We start from the raw sequence: 17,321 nt of genomic DNA, 5'->3' as shown, positions 1-17,321 counted from the left end.
CACCTCAGGTAAACAATGGAGATGGATGGATACTAGTATACTTATGGATGACGAGCGACTGCCGACACAGAGGTAGCTACAGCCGTGGACTACCGTACTGTGTCTGCTGCTAATATAGACTGGATGATAATGAGACAAAATTAAAATATATATATATATATCACACTAGTACTGCAGCCGGACAGGTATATATTATGTAATGACGGACCTGCTGGACACTGTCTGTCAGCACTGCAGACTCCTAAAGTAAGCTACTAGTATCAAGAAGATAGAAAGAAAAAAAAACCACGGGTAGGTGGTATACAATTATGGATGGACGAGCGACTGCCGACACAGAGGTAGCTACAGCCGTGGACTACCGTACTGTGTCTGCTGCTAATATAGACTGGATGATAATGAGATAAAATTAAAATATATATATATATATCACACTAGTACTGCAGCCGGACAGGTATATATTATGTAATGACGGACCTGCTGGACACTGTCTGTCAGCACTGCAGACTCCTAAAGTGAGCTACTAGTATCAAGAAGATAGAAAAAAAAAAACCACGGGTAGGTGGTATACAATTATGGATGGACGAGCGACTGCCGACACAGAGGTAGCTACAGCCGTGGACTACCGTACTGTGTCTGCTGCTAATATAGACTGGATGATAATGAGATAAAATTAAAATATATATATATATATCACACTAGTACTGCAGCCGGACAGGTATATATTATGTAATGACGGACCTGCTGGACACTGTCTGTCAGCACTGCAGACTCCTAAAGTGAGCTACTAGTATCAAGAAGATAGAAAAAAAAAAAAAACACGGGTAGGTGGTATACAATTATGGATGGACGAGCGACTGCCGACACAGAGGTAGCTACAGACGTGGACTACCGTACTGTGTCTGCTGCTAATATAGACTGGATGATAATGAGATAAAATTAAAATATATATATACTGTATATATCACTAGTACTGCAGCCGGACAGGAATATATTATGTAATGACGGACCTGCTGGACACTGTCTGCAGAATGCGTTTATAAAAACACCACACGACGAGTGTTTAACTTTTTCAGGCAGACAATCACAATATACTGGTGGTCAGCAGACAATCACAATATACTGGTGGTCAGTGGTCACTGGTCAGTCACACTGGCAGTGGCACTCTGGCAGCAAAAGTGTGCACTGTACTTAAAATTAGAGATGAGCGCCGGAAATTTTTCGGGTTTTGTGTTTTGGTTTTGGGTTCGGTTCCGCGGCCGTGTTTTGGGTTCGACCGCGTTTTGGCAAAACCTCACCGAATTTTTTTTGTCGGATTCGGGTGTGTTTTGGATTCGGGTGTTTTTTTCAAAAAACACTAAAAAACAGCTTAAATCATAGAATTTGGGGGTCATTTTGATCCCAAAGTATTATTAACCTTAAAAACCATAATTTACACTCATTTTCAGTCTATTCTGAATACCTCACACCTCACAATATTATTTTTAGTCCTAAAATTTGCACCTAGGTCGCTGGATGACTAAGCTAAGCGACCCTAGTGGCCGACACAAACACCGGGCCCATCTAGGAATGTCACTGCAGTGTCACGCAGGATGTCCCTTCCAAAAAACCCTCCCCAAACAGCACATGACGCAAAGAAAAAAAGAGGCGCAATGAGGTAGCTGTGTGAGTAAGATAAGCGACCCTAGTGGCCGACACAAACACCGGGCCCATCTAGGAGTGTCACTGCAGTGTCACGCAGGATGTCCCTTCCAAAAAACCCTCCCCAAACAGCACATGACGCAAAGAAAAAAAGAGGCGCAATGAGGTAGCTGTGTGAGTAAGATAAGCGACCCTAGTGGCCGACACAAACACCGGGCCCATCTAGGAGTGTCACTGCAGTGTCACGGAGGATGTCCCTTCCAAAAAACCCTCCCCAAACAGCACATGACGCAAAGAAAAAAAGAGGCGCAATGAGGTAGCTGTGTGAGTAAGATAAGCGACCCTAGTGGCCGACACAAACACCGGGCCCATCTAGGAGTGTCACTGCAGTGTCACGCAGGATGTCCCTTCCAAAAAACCCTCCCCAAACAGCACATGACGCAAAGAAAAAAAGAGGCGCAATGAGTTAGCTGTGTGAGTAAGATAAGCGACCCTAGTGGCCGACACAAACACCGGGCCCATCTAGGAGTGTCACTGCAGTGTCATGCAAGATGTCCCTTCCAAAAAACCCTCCCCATACAGCACATGACGCAAAGAAAAAAAGAGGCGCAATGAGGTAGCTGTGTGAGTAAGATAAGCGACCCTAGTGGCCGACACAAACACCGGGCCCATCTAGGAGTGGCACTGCAGTGTTACGCAGGATGTCCCTTCCAAAAAACCCTCCCCAAACAGCACATGACGCAAAGAAAAATTAAAGAAAAAAGAGGTGCAAGATGGAATTGTCCTTGGGCCCTCCCACCCACCCTTATGTTGTATAAACAGGACATGCACACTTTAACCAACCCATCATTTCAGTGACAGGGTCTGCCACACGACTGTGACTGAAATGACGGGTTGGTTTGGACCCCCACCAAAAAAGAAGCAATTAATCTCTCCTTGCACAAACTGGCTCTACAGAGGCAAGATGTCCACCTCATCATCATCCTCCGATATATCACCGTGTACATCCCCCTCCTCACAGATTATCAATTCGTCCCCACTGGAATCCACCATCTCAGCTCCCTGTGTACTTTGTGGAGGCAATTGCTGCTGGTCAATGTCTCCACGGAGGAATTGATTATAATTCATTTTAATGAACATCATCTTCTCCACATTTTCTGGATGTAACCTCGTACGCCGATTGCTGACAAGGTGAGCGGCGGCACTAAACACTCTTTCGGAGTACACACTTGTGGGAGGGCAACTTAGGTAGAATAAAGCCAGTTTGTGCAAGGGCCTCCAAATTGCCTCTTTTTCCTGCCAGTATAAGTACGGACTGTGTGACGTGCCTACTTGGATGCGGTCACTCATATAATCCTCCACCATTCTTTCAATGGTGAGAGAATCATATGCAGTGACCGTAGACGACATGTCCGTAATCGTTGTCAGGTCCTTCAGTCCGGACCAGATGTCAGCATCAGCAGTCGCTCCAGACTGCCCTGCATCACCGCCAGTGGGTGGGCTCGGAATTCTGAGCCTTTTCCTCGCACCCCCAGTTGCGGGAGAATGTGAAGGAGGAGATGTTGACAGGTCGCGTTCCGCTTGACTTGACAATTTTCTCACCAGCAGGTCTTTCAACCCCAGCAGACTTGTGTCTGCCGGAAAGAGAGATCCAAGGTAGGCTTTAAATCTAGGATCGAGCACGGTGGCCAAAATGTAGTGCTCTGATTTCAACAGATTGACCACCCGTGAATCCTTGTTAAGCGAATTAAGGGCTCCATCCACAAGTCCCACATGCCTAGCGGAATCGCTCCGTGTTAGCTCCTCCTTCAATGTCTCCAGCTTCTTCTGCAAAAGCCTGATGAGGGGAATGACCTGACTCAGGCTGGCAGTGTCTGAACTGACTTCACGTGTGGCAAGTTCAAAGGGCATCAGAACCTTGCACAACGTTGAAATCATTCTCCACTGCACTTGAGACAGGTGCATTCCACCTCCTATATCGTGCTCAATTGTATAGGCTTGAATGGCCTTTTGCTGCTCCTCCAACCTCTGAAGCATATAGAGGGTTGAATTCCACCTCGTTACCACTTCTTGCTTCAGATGATGGCAGGGCAGGTTCAGTAGTTTTTGGTGGTGCTCCAGTCTTCTGTACGTGGTGCCTGTACGCCGAAAGTGTCCCGCAATTCTTCTGGCCACCGACAGCATCTCTTGCACGCCCCTGTCGTTTTTTAAAAAATTCTGCACCACCAAATTCAAGGTATGTGCAAAACATGGGACGTGCTGGAATTTGCCCATATTTAATGCACACACAATATTGCTGGCGTTGTCCGATGCCACAAATCCACAGGAGAGTCCAATTGGGGTAAGCCATTCCGCGATGATCTTCCTCAGTTGCCGTAAGAGGTTTTCAGCTGTGTGCGTATTCTGGAAACCGGTGATACAAAGCGTAGCCTGCCTAGGAAAGAGTTGTCGTTTGCGAGATGCTGCTACTGGTGCCGCCGCTGCTGTTCTAGCGGCGGGAGTCCATACATCTACCCAGTGGGCTGTCACAGTCATATAGTCCTGACCCTGCCCTGCTCACTTGTCCACATGTCCGTGGTTAAGTGGACATTGGGTACAGCTGCATTTTTTAGGACACTGGTGACTCTTTTTCTGAGGTCTGTGTACATTTTCGGTATCGCCTGCCTAGAGAAATGGAACCTAGATGGTATTTGGAACCGGGGACACAGTACCTCCAACAAGTCTCTAGTTGGCTCTTCAGTAATGATGGATACTGGAACCACGTTTCTCACCACCCAGGATGCCAAGGCCTCAGTTATCCGCTTTGCAGTAGGATGACTGCTGTGATATTTCATCTTCCTCGCAAAGGACTGTTGGACAGTCAATTGCTTACTGGAAGTAGTACAAGTGGTCTTCCGACTTCCCCTCTGGGATGGCCATCGACTCCCAGCAGCAACAACAGCAGCGCCAGCAGCAGTAGGCGTTACACGCAAGGATGCATCGGAGGAATCCCAGGCAGGAGAGGACTCGTCAGAATTGCCAGTGACATGGCCTGCAGGACTATTGGCATTCCTGGGGAAGGAGGAAATTGACACTGAGGGAGTTGGTGGTGGGGTGGTTTGCGTGGGCTTGGTTACAAGAGGAAGGGATTTACTGGTCAGTGGACTGCTTCCGCTGTCACCCAAAGTTTTTGAACTTGTCACTGACTTATTATGAATGCGCTGCAGGTGACGTATAAGGGAGGATGTTCCGAGGTGGTTAACGTCCTTACCCCTACTTATTACAGCTTGACAAAGGCAACACACGGCTTGACAAATGTTGTCCGCATTTCTGGTGAAATACTTCCACACCGAAGAGCTGATTTTTTTGGTATTTTCACCAGGCATGTCAACGGCCCTATTCCTCCCACGGACAACAGGTGTCTCCCCGGGTGCCTGACTTAAACAAACCACCTCACCATCAGAATCCTCCTTGTCAATTTCCTCCCCAGCGCCAGCAACACCCATATCCTCCTCATCCTGGTGTACTTCAACACTGACATTTTCAATCTGACTATTAGGAACTGGACTGCGGGTGCTCCTTCCAGCACTTGCAGGGGGCGTGCAAATGGTGGAAGGCGCATGCTCTTCACGTCCAGTGTTGGGAAGGTCAGGCATCGCAACCGACACAATTGGACTCTCCTTGTGGATTTGGGATTTCAAAGAACGCACAGTTCTTTGCGGTGCTTTTGCCAGCTTGAGTCTTTTCAGTTTTCTAGCGAGAGGCTGAGTGCTTCCATCCTCCTGTGAAGCTGAACCACTAGCCATGAACATAGGCCAGGGCCTCAGCCGTTCCTTGCCACTCCGTGTGGTAAATGGCATATTGGCAAGTTTACGCTTCTCCTCCGACAATTTTATTTTAGATTTTTGAGTCCTTTTTTTACTGATATTTGGTGTTTTGGATTTTACATGCTCTGTACTATGACATTGGGCATCGGCCTTGGCAGACGACGTTGCTGGCATTTCATCATCTCGGCCATGACTAGTGGCAGCAGCTTCAGCACGAGGTGGAAGTGGATCTTGATCTTTCCCTAATTTTGGAACCTCAACATTTTTGTTCTCCATATTTTAATAGGCACAACTAAAAGGCACCTCAGGTAAACAATGGAGATGGATGGATACTAGTATACTTATGGATGGACTGCCGAGTGCCGACACAGAGGTAGCTACAGCCGTGGACTACCGTACTGTGTCTGCTGCTAATATAGACTGGATGATAATGAGATGAAATCAATATATATATATGTATGTATATATAATATCACTAGTACTGCAGCCGGACAGGTAGATAATATATTTATTAGGTAATGATGACTGATGACGGACCTGCTGGACACTGTCAGCTCAGCAGCACCGCAGACTGCTACAGTAAGCTACTATACTATAGTAGTATGTACAAAGAAGAAAGAAAAAAAAAAAACCACGGGTAGGTGGTATACAATTATGGATGGACTGCCGAGTGCCGACACAGAGGTAGCTACAGCCGTGGACTAACGTACTGTGTCTGCTGCTAATATAGACTGGATGATTGATAATGAGATGAAATCAATATATATATGTATGTATATATAATATCACTAGTACTGCAGCCGGACAGGTAGATAATATATTTATTAGGTAATGATGACTGATGACGGACCTGCTGGACACTGTCAGCTCAGCAGCACCGCAGACTGCTACAGTAAGCTACTATACTATAGTAGTATGTACAAAGAAGAAAGAAAAAAAAAAAACCACGGGTAGGTGGTATACAATTATGGATGGACTGCCGAGTGCCGACACAGAGGTAGCTACAGCCGTGGACTAACGTACTGTGTCTGCTGCTAATATAGACTGGATGATTGATAATGAGATGAAATCAATATATATATGTATGTATATATAATATCACTAGTACTGCAGCCGGACAGGTAGATAATATATTTATTAGGTAATGATGACTGATGACGGACCTGCTGGACACTGTCAGCTCAGCAGCACCGCAGACTGCTACAGTAAGCTACTATACTCTATAGTAGTATGTACAAAGAAGAAAGAAAAAGAAAAAAACCACGGGTAGGTGGTATACAATTATGGATGGACTGCCGAGTGCCGACACAGAGGTAGCTACAGCCGTGGACTAACGTACTGTGTCTGCTGCTAATATAGACTGGATGATTGATAATGAGATGAAATCAATATATATATGTATGTATATATAATATCACTAGTACTGCAGCCGGACAGGTAGATAATATATTTATTAGGTAATGATGACTGATGACGGACCTGCTGGACACTGTCAGCTCAGCACAGCACCGCAGACTGCTACAGTAAGCTACTATAGTAGTATGTATAAAGAAGAATGAAAAAAAAAAACCACGGGTAGGTGGTATACAATATTATATATATATATATATATATATTATATACAATTATATATATATATATATATATATATATATATATTAAACTGGTGGTGATTGATTATTAAACTGGTGGTCACTTCAGGTCACGTTGCAACTTGCAACTAGTACTCCGAGGCCTAAGCAGACAATCACAAAATATATTATTATACTGGTGGTCAGTGTGGTCACAACAATGGCAGTGTGGCACTGACTCTGGCAGCAAAAGTGTGCACTGTACGTTATATGTACTCCTGAGTCCTGCTCTCAGACTCTAACTGCTCCCCACTGTCAGTGTCTCCCCCACAAGTCAGATAATACACTTACAGTCACACTATCTAATCTATAAATATCACTTCAGCAAGTAGTATAGTAGTATACAGTATAGTAGTACTCCTCCTAATAATGCTCCCCAAAATACTGTGTCTCTCTCTTCTCTAAATGGAGAGGACGCCAGCCACGTCCTCTCCCTATGACTCTCAATGCACGTGTGAAAATGGCGGCGACGCGCGGCTCCTTATATAGAATCCGAGTCTCGCGATAGAATCCGAGCCTCGCGAGAATCCGACAGCGTGATGATGACGTTCGGGCGCGCTCGGGTTAGCCGAGCAAGGCGGGAAGATCCGAGCCTGCTCGGACCCGTGTAAAAAACCTGAAGTTCGGGCGGGTTCGGATTCAGAGGAACCGAACCCGCTCATCTCTACTTAAAATATGTACTCCTGCTATAACTGCTCCCCAGTCTCCCCCACAATTAAGCTGTGTGAGCAGTGAGCACTCAGCACAGTCAGATAATGATATACAGTATTACATATGATGCAGCACACTGGGCTGAGCACAGATATGGTATGTGACTGTGTCACACTGTGTATCGTTTTTTTTCAGGCAGAGAACGGATTAATTAAACTGGTGGTGGTCACTGGTCACTGGTCACACTATCAGCAAGTAGTACTCCGTCCTAAGCAGACAATCACAATATACTGGTGGTCAGTGTGGTCACTGGTCAGTCACACTGGCAGTGTGGCACTCTGGCACCAAAAGTGTGCACTGTACTTAAAATATATTATTTATGTACTCGTGCTCTAACTGCTCCCCAGTCTCCCCCACAATTAAGCTGTGTGAGCAGTGAGCACTCAGCACAGTCAGATATACAGTATTACATATGATGATGCAGCACACTGAGGCTGAGCACAGATATGGTATGTGACTGTGTCACACTGTGTATCGTTTTTTTTCAGGCAGAGAACGGATTAATTAAACTGGTGGTCAATGGTCACTGGTCACACTATCAGCAAGTAGTAGTACTCCAGTCCTAATATGCTCCCCAAAATTAGTAAATACTAAATAGTGTCTCTAACTCTCTACTCTCTTCTCTATAAACGGAGAGGACGCCAGCCACGTCCTCTCCCTATCAATCTCAATGCACGTGTGAAAATGGCGGCGACGCGCGGCTCCTTATATAGAATCCGAGTCTCGCGATAGAATCCGAGCCTCGCGAGAATCCGACAGCGGGATGATGACGTTCGGGCGCGCTCGAGTTAACCGAGCAAGGCGGGAGGATCCGAGCCTGCTCGGCCCCGTGTAAAAAAAGCTGAAGTTCGGCGGGTTCGGATTCCGAGAAACCGAACCCGCTCATCACTAGTATAAATCAGATGATGGGCGTGGTTTCGCAGTTATGGAGGAGAGGATTGATTGGATTATCCTTCTTTTCCTGTAGAATTTTGAACAGAAAAGTGCTTTCTGTTTGTGCTGTGGCTAGAGTCTAATAAACAAAGAAAATGTTACAATTTTTGGCGCTCCTGAACAAATAATAGGTGACAGCCTCCAAAGACAAAAAGAATACCACCGTTCTTTACAAATACAGATTTCCAAAAAGAAGAATGTCAAAGGAAGTGGCACTCCTTTCCGTTCTTTATGTTCCTCAAAAAGAAAAATTAAAAAAACAAATCATAGCGTAGTATGTTTCTTATATGTGATTCCACCATGTGTGAAAAAGAGAATTCCAGTATTTGTGATGTAGAAAATATAGAGGATGCCCATCCACACACTAGTTACAAGTAGAGATGAGCGGGTTCGGTTTCTCTGAATCCGAACCCGCCAGAACTTCATGTTTTTTTTCCACGGGTCCGAGCGACTCGGATCTTCCCGCCTTGCTCGGTTAACCCGAGCGCGCCCGAACGTCATCATGACGCTGTCGGATTCTCGCGAGGCTCGGATTCTATCGCGAGACTCGGATTCTTTATAAGGAGCCGCGCGTCGCCGCCATTTTCACACGTGCATTGAGATTGATAGGGAGAGGACGTGGCTGGCGTCCTCTCCGTTTAGAATTAGAATAGATTAGAGAGACACTTGATTTACTAATTTTGGGGAGCATTAGGAGTACTCAGTAGTGTACAGTGCAGAGTTTTGCTGATAGTGACCAGTGACCACCACTTTTATTTATAATCCGTTCTCTGCCTGAAAAAAGCGATACACAGCACACAGTGACTCAGTCACATACCATATCTGTGTGCACTGCTCAGGCTCAGGCCAGTGTGCTGCATCATCTATTATCTATATATAATATTATATATATCTGTCTGACTGCTCAGCTCACACAGCTTATAATTGTGGGGGAGACTGGGGAGCACTACTGCAGTGCCAGTTATAGGTTATAGCAGGAGCCAGGAGTACATAATATATTATATAGTGAGTGACCACCAGACACACAGTGCAGTTTATTTAATATATCCGTTCTCTGCCTGAAAAAAGCGATACACACAGTGACTCAGTCAGTCACATACCATATCTGTGTGCACTGCTCAGGCTCAGGCCAGTGTGCTGCATCATCTATATATATTATATATCTGTCTGACTGCTCAGCTCACACAGCTTATAATTGTGGGGGAGACTGGGGAGCACTACTGCAGTGCCAGTTATAGGTTATAGCAGGAGCCAGGAGTACATAATATTATATTAAAATTAAACAGTGCACACTTTTGCTGCAGGAGTGCCACTGCCAGTGTGACTAGTGACCAGTGACCTGACCACCAGTATATAATATTAGTAGTATACTATCTCTTTATCAACCAGTCTATATTAGCAGCAGACACAGTACAGTGCGGTAGTTCACGGCTGTGGCTACCTCTGTGTCGGCATTCGGCAGCCCGTCCATAATTGTATATACCACCTAACCGTGGTTTTTTTTTCTTTCTTTATACATACATACTAGTTACGAGTATACTATCTCTTTATCAACCAGTCTATATATTAGCAGCAGACACAGTACAGTGCGGTAGTTCACGGCTGTGGCTACCTCTGTGTCGGCACTCGGCAGCCCGTCCATAATTGTATATACCACCTAACCGTGGTTTTTTTTTCTTTCTTTATACATACAAACTAGTTACGAGTATACTATCTCTTTATCAACCAGTCTATATTAGCAGCAGACACAGTACAGTGCGGTAGTTCACGGCTGTGGCTACCTCTGTGTCGGCACTCGGCAGCCCGTCCATAATTGTATATACCACCTAACCGTGGTTTTTTTTTCTTTCTTTATACATACATACTAGTTACGAGTATACTACCTCTTTATCAACCAGTCTATATATTAGCAGCAGACACAGTACAGTGCGGTAGTTCACGGCTGTGGCTACCTCTGTGTCGGCACTCGGCAGCCCGTCCATAATTGTATATACCACCTAACCGTGGTTTTTTTTTCTTTCTTTATACATACATACTAGTTACGAGTATACTATCTCTTTATCAACCAGTCTATATTAGCAGCAGACACAGTACAGTGCGGTAGTTCACGGCTGTGGCTACCTCTGTGTCGGCACTCGGCAGCCCGTCCATAATTGTATACTAGTATCCAATCCATCCATCTCCATTGTTTACCTGAGGTGCCTTTTAGTTGTGCCTATTAAAATATGGAGAACAAAAATGTTGAGGTTCCAAAATTAGGGAAAGATCAAGATCCACTTCCACCTCGTGCTGAAGCTGCTGCCACTAGTCATGGCCGAGACGATGAAATGCCAACAACGTCGTCTGCCAAGGCCGATGCCCAATGGCATAGTACAGAGCATGTCAAAACCAAAACACCAAATATCAGTAAAAAAAGGACTCCAAAACCTAAAATAAAATTGTCGGAGGAGAAGCGTAAACTTGCCAATATGCCATTTACCACACGGAGTGGCAAGGAACGGCTGAGGCCCTGGCCTATGTTCATGGCTAGTGGTTCAGCTTCACATGAGGATGGAAGCACTCAGCCTCTCGCTAGAAAACTGAAAAGACTCAAGCTGGCAAAAGCACCGCAAAGAACTGTGCGTTCTTTGAAATCCCAAATCCACAAGGAGAGTCCAATTGTGTCGGTTGCGATGCCTGACCTTCCCAACACTGGACGTGAAGAGCATGCGCCTTCCACCATTTGCACGCCCCCTGCAAGTGCTGGAAGGAGCACCCGCAGTCCAGTTCCTGATAGTCAGATTGAAGATGTCAGTGTTGAAGTACACCAGGATGAGGAGGATATGGGTGTTGCTGGCGCTGGGGAGGAAATTGACCAGGAGGATTCTGATGGTGAGGTGGTTTGTTTAAGTCAGGCACCCGGGGAGACACCTGTTGTCCGTGGGAGGAATATGGCCGTTGACATGCCAGGTGAAAATACCAAAAAAATCAGCTCTTCGGTGTGGAGGTATTTCACCAGAAATGCGGACAACAGGTGTCAAGCCGTGTGTTCCCTTTGTCAAGCTGTAATAAGTAGGGGTAAGGACGTTAACCACCTCGGAACATCCTCCCTTATACGTCACCTGCAGCGCATTCATAATAAGTCAGTGACAAGTTCAAAAACTTTGGGTGACAGCGGAAGCAGTCCACTGACCAGTAAATCCCTTCCTCTTGTAACCAAGCTCACGCAAACCACCCCACCAACTCCCTCAGTGTCAATTTCCTCCTTCCCCAGGAATGCCAATAGTCCTGCAGGCCATGTCACTGGCAATTCTGACGAGTCCTCTCCTGCCTGGGATTCCTCCGATGCATCCTTGCGTGTAACGCCTACTGCTGCTGGCGCTGCTGTTGTTGCCGCTGGGAGTCGATGGTCATCCCAGAGGGGAAGTCGTAAGCCCACTTGTACTACTTCCAGTAAGCAATTGACTGTTCAACAGTCCTTTGCGAGGAAGATGAAATATCACAGCAGTCATCCTACTGCAAAGCGGATAACTGAGGCCTTGGCATCCTGGGTGGTGAGAAACGTGGTTCCGGTATCCATCATTACTGCAGAGCCAACTAGAGACTTGTTGGAGGTACTGTGTCCCCGGTACCAAATACCATCTAGGTTCCATTTCTCTAGGCAGGCGATACCGAAAATGTACACAGACCTCAGAAAAAGAGTCACCAGTGTCCTAAAAAATGCAGCTGTACCCAATGTCCACTTAACCACGGACATGTGGACAAGTGGAGCAGGGCAGGGTCAGGACTATATGACTGTGACAGCCCACTGGGTAGATGTATGGACTCCCGCCGCAAGAACAGCAGCGGCGGCACCAGTAGCAGCATCTCGCAAACGCCAACTCTTTCCTAGGCAGGCTACGCTTTGTATCACCGCTTTCCAGAATACGCACACAGCTGAAAACCTCTTACGGCAACTGAGGAAGATCATCGCGGAATGGCTTACCCCAATTGGACTCTCCTGTGGATTTGTGGCATCGGACAACGCCAGCAATATTGTGTGTGCATTAAATCTGGGCCAATTCCAGCACGTCCCATGTTTTGCACATACCTTGAATTTGGTGGTGCAGAATTTTTTAAAAAACGACAGGGGCGTGCAAGAGATGCTGTCGGTGGCCAGAAGAATTGCGGGACACTTTCGGCGTACAGGCACCACGTACAGAAAACTGGAGCACCACCAAAAACTACTGAACCTGCCCTGCCATCATCTGAAGCAAGAAGTGGTAACGAGGTGGAATTCAACCCTCTATATGCTTCAGAGGTTGGAGGAGCAGCAAAAGGCCATTCAAGCCTATACAATTGAGCACGATATAGTAGGTGGAATGCACCTGTCTCAAGTGCAGTGGAGAATGATTTCAACGTTGTGCAAGGTTCTGATGCCCTTTGAACTTGCCACACGTGAAGTCAGTTCAGACACTGCCAGCCTGAGTCAGGTCATTCCCCTCATCAGGCTTTTGCAGAAGAAGCTGGAGGCATTGAAGAAGGAGCTAAAAGGGAGCGATTCCGCTAGGCATGTGGGACTTGTGGATGCAGCCCTTAATTCGCTTAACAAGGATTCACGGGTGGTCAATCTGTTGAAATCAGAGCACTACATTTTGGCCACCGTGCTCGATCCTAGATTTAAAGCCTACCTTGGATCTCTCTTTCCGGCAGACACAGGTCTGCTGGGGTTGAAAGACCTGCTGGTGACAAAATTGTCAAGTCAAGCGGAACGCGACCTGTCAACATCTCCTCCTTCACATTCTCCCGCAACTGGGGGTGCGAGGAAAAGGCTCAGAATTCCGAGCCCACCCGCTGGCGGTGATGCAGGGCAGTCTGGAGCGACTGCTGATGCTGACATCTGGTCCGGACTGAAGGACCTGACAACGATTACGGACATGTCGTCTACTGTCACTGCATATGATTCTCTCAACATTGATAGAATGGTGGAGGATTATATGAGTGACCGCATCCAAGTAGGCACGTCACACAGTCCGTACTTATACTGGCAGGAAAAAGAGGCAATTTGGAGGCCCTTGCACAAACTGGCTTTATTCTACCTAAGTTGCCCTCCCACAAGTGTGTACTCCGAAAGAGTGTTTAGTGCCGCCGCTCACCTTGTCAGCAATCGGCGTACGAGGTTACATCCAGAAAATGTGGAGAAGATGATGTTCATTAAAATGAATTATAATCAATTCCTCCGCAGAGACATTGACCAGCAGCAATTGCCTCCACAAAGTACACAGGGAGCTGAGATGGTGGATTCCAGTGGGGACGAATTGATAATCTGTGAGGAGGGGGATGTACACGGTGATATATCGGAGGGTGAAGATGAGGTGGACATCTTGCCTCTGTAGAGCCAGTTTGTGCAAGGAGAGATTAATTGCTTCTTTTTTGGGGGGGGTCCAAACCAACCCGTCATATCAGTCACAGTCGTGTGGCAGACCCTGTCACTGAAATGATGGGTTGGTTAAAGTGTGCATGTCCTGTTTTGTTTATACAACATAAGGGTGGGTGGGAGGGCCCAAGGACAATTCCATCTTGCACCTCTTTTTTCTTTTCTTTTTCTTTGCATCATGTGCTGATTGGGGAGGGTTTTTTGGAAGGGACATCCTGCGTGACACTGCAGTGCCACTCCTAGATGGGCCCGGTGTTTGTGTCGGCCACTAGGGTCGCTAATCTTACTCACACAGTCAGCTACCTCATTGCGCCTCTTTTTTTCTTTGCGTCATGTGCTGTTTGGGGAGGGTTTTTTGGAAGGGACATCCTGCGTGACACTGCAGTGCCACTCCTAGATGGGCCCGGTGTTTGTGTCGGCCACTAGGGTCGCTAATCTTACTCACACAGCTACCTCATTGCGCCTCTTTTTTTCTTTGCGTCATGTGCTGTTTGGGGAGGGTTTTTTGGAAGGGACATCCTGCGTGACACTGCAGTGCCACTCCTAGATGGGCCCGGTGTTTGTGTCGGCCACTAGGGTCGCTAATCTTACTCACACAGCTACCTCATTGCGCCTCTTTTTTTCTTTGCGTCATGTGCTGTTTGGGGAGGGTTTTTTGGAAGGGACATCCTGCGTGACACTGCAGTGCCACTCCTAGATGGGCCCGGTGTTTGTGTCGGCCACTAGGGTCGCTAATCTTACTCACACAGCTACCTCATTGCGCCTCTTTTTTTCTTTGCGTCATGTGCTGTTTGGGGAGGGTTTTTTGGAAGGGCCATCCTGCGTGACACTGCAGTGCCACTCCTAGATGGGCCCGGTGTTTGTGTCGGCCACTAGGGTCGCTAATCTTACTCACACAGCTACCTCATTGCGCCTCTTTTTTTCTTTGCGTCATGTGCTGTTTGGGGAGGGTTTTTTGGAAGGGCCATCCTGCGTGACACTGCAGTGCCACTCCTAGATGGGCCCGGTGTTTGTGTCGGCCACTAGGGTCGCTAATCTTACTCACACAGCTACCTCATTGCGCCTCTTTTTTTCTTTGCGTCATGTGCTGTTTGGGGAGGGTTTTTTGGAAGGGACATCCTGCGTGACACTGCAGTGCCACTCCTAGATGGGCCCGGTGTTTGTGTCGGCCACTAGGGTCGCTTATCTTACTCACACAGCGACCTCGGTGCAAATTTTAGGACTAAAAATAATATTGTGAGGTGTGAGGTATTCAGAATAGACTGAAAATGAGTGTAAATTATGGTTTTTGAGGTTAATAATACTTTGGGATCAAAATGACCCCCAAATTCTATGATTTAAGCTGTTTTTTAGTGTTTTTTGAAAAAAACACCCGAATCCAAAACACACCCGAATCCGACAAAAAAAATTCGGTGAGGTTTTGCCAAAACGCGTTCGAACCCAAAACACGGCCGCGGAACCGAACCCAAAACCAAAACACAAAACCCGAAAAATTTCAGGCGCTCATCTCTAGTTACAAGGAGAAAGCACCTTCCCGCTGGGAACGTATATCAGAACACATTTATAATATAAGAAAGGGCTTAATAACCCATTCATTGTCCTGTCACTTTAAGGAAAAACATAAGTGTGATGAGCAAAACATTTCATCCTTTTGGGCTATAGAACAAATAACCCCAAATTGGAGATCAAGAAATTTAGATAATATTTTATCCCGAACAGAAATGTTTTACATGTCATATTTATAATATGTTTATGTTGTTCTATGATTGTCTTTGAAAATTCCAGGGAACTACAACACGGGACGTGGTGTGAGTTTTAGATTCATATTGTGGCTTGAGGTATAATTACTAAAGGAACATGAAAAAGTGACATGTTTCAGATTCACTGCAATGTATGGCTCTGACAGTAACAATCATGAAGCAAGAGACAGGCAGCCTGACACAGATTTATATAATGATTTCCTATCTGATTTACCACAAACTCAGTTCACATGCTCATGCTCAGTACTAGAGGAGACCGCAATCAGTGTTGCTCTAAAGAGGAAAATGACATGTTACTGGAGAAAATTCTAGACTGCAAAAGAAAAAGAAAAAATCTAAACCCAGTGCTGTCAGCATTGTGGACACTGTAAAGAAATGAATTATTTTTGACATGCTTATAATTTCTCAGGCACAATACTCTTCTAAACCAAGCTCTCAATCAAAATTTAATGGCAGACAGGCAAAGTGACTCGTCCAAAGTCATAGGACTCTACTTGATTTGAACTGGATTCTCCATGCAAAAGGCATTGTTATATAATTAGTGCATGGAATAGGATTTGGGCTTGACTTTGGGCTACTGTACATTCTAACCTCAAATAAAATGATTTCTCAGCACTGCACTTAGAACCTGATTTAGGCCTGATCGTTGCTGAGCATTTTCGCACAGCGGCCGTTTATTGATTGACTGCGCATGTGTATACAACGCCATGCACACGCACGTCACCACACAGCGACAAGCTTGTGTGAAAATTTGGATCACACAGTCATTCGCAAGCTGATTAACACAAAGAGGACGTTTGTGGGTGGTAACTGCCCGTTTTCTGGGAGGGTTTGTGACGTCAGCTTCGGACTCGATCAGCCTATTTTTTTCGCACTGTAGGAGTAAGTCCTGGGCTGTGCACAGACTGCACACACTGGTAAAAACATTCAATGGTGAGTGAGTTGCGAACGGATTTGCAGCTATGCGTTGACTGAGTGACATTTTCGCATGGCATACACATGCGATCGCACACTTGCACAGGGTTAATTTACACTCCCCTTGGGCGGCGACTATCTGATCGCAGGACAAAAAAATTAGAAGCACAGCGATCGGGTCTGAATAAGGCCCTTTGTGCATACTACTACTCCACCCTCTGCAACTTTGCCTGGTAATTCTTCTTAATATTGCATAACATTTTCTATTATTATAGTATGCTTGTAAACTGTCCTCAGTACTTTTGCATTATTTCACCTTTCTTATTAATCTATTGTTAATGTTCTTCTACGTGTGAAACACTGACTGCTGTCCATATTTCTCCAAAGTACTGTACTCCTGCATACCCCCTTTCCTGTGATGGTGGGATATTTTTTCCCCACTGTATAATTCATTGTAGTTAACCCCATCTGGTAAATTCATGGGAAGGATGAACAGAGGCGTCACCGGGTGTGGTGACACCCGGTGCGCGCC

Source organism: Pseudophryne corroboree, chromosome 7 (genome assembly GCF_028390025.1).
Source record: "Pseudophryne corroboree isolate aPseCor3 chromosome 7, aPseCor3.hap2, whole genome shotgun sequence".
Taxonomy (NCBI): domain Eukaryota; kingdom Metazoa; phylum Chordata; class Amphibia; order Anura; family Myobatrachidae; genus Pseudophryne; species Pseudophryne corroboree.
Note: the sequence above shows the minus strand (reverse complement) of the source record.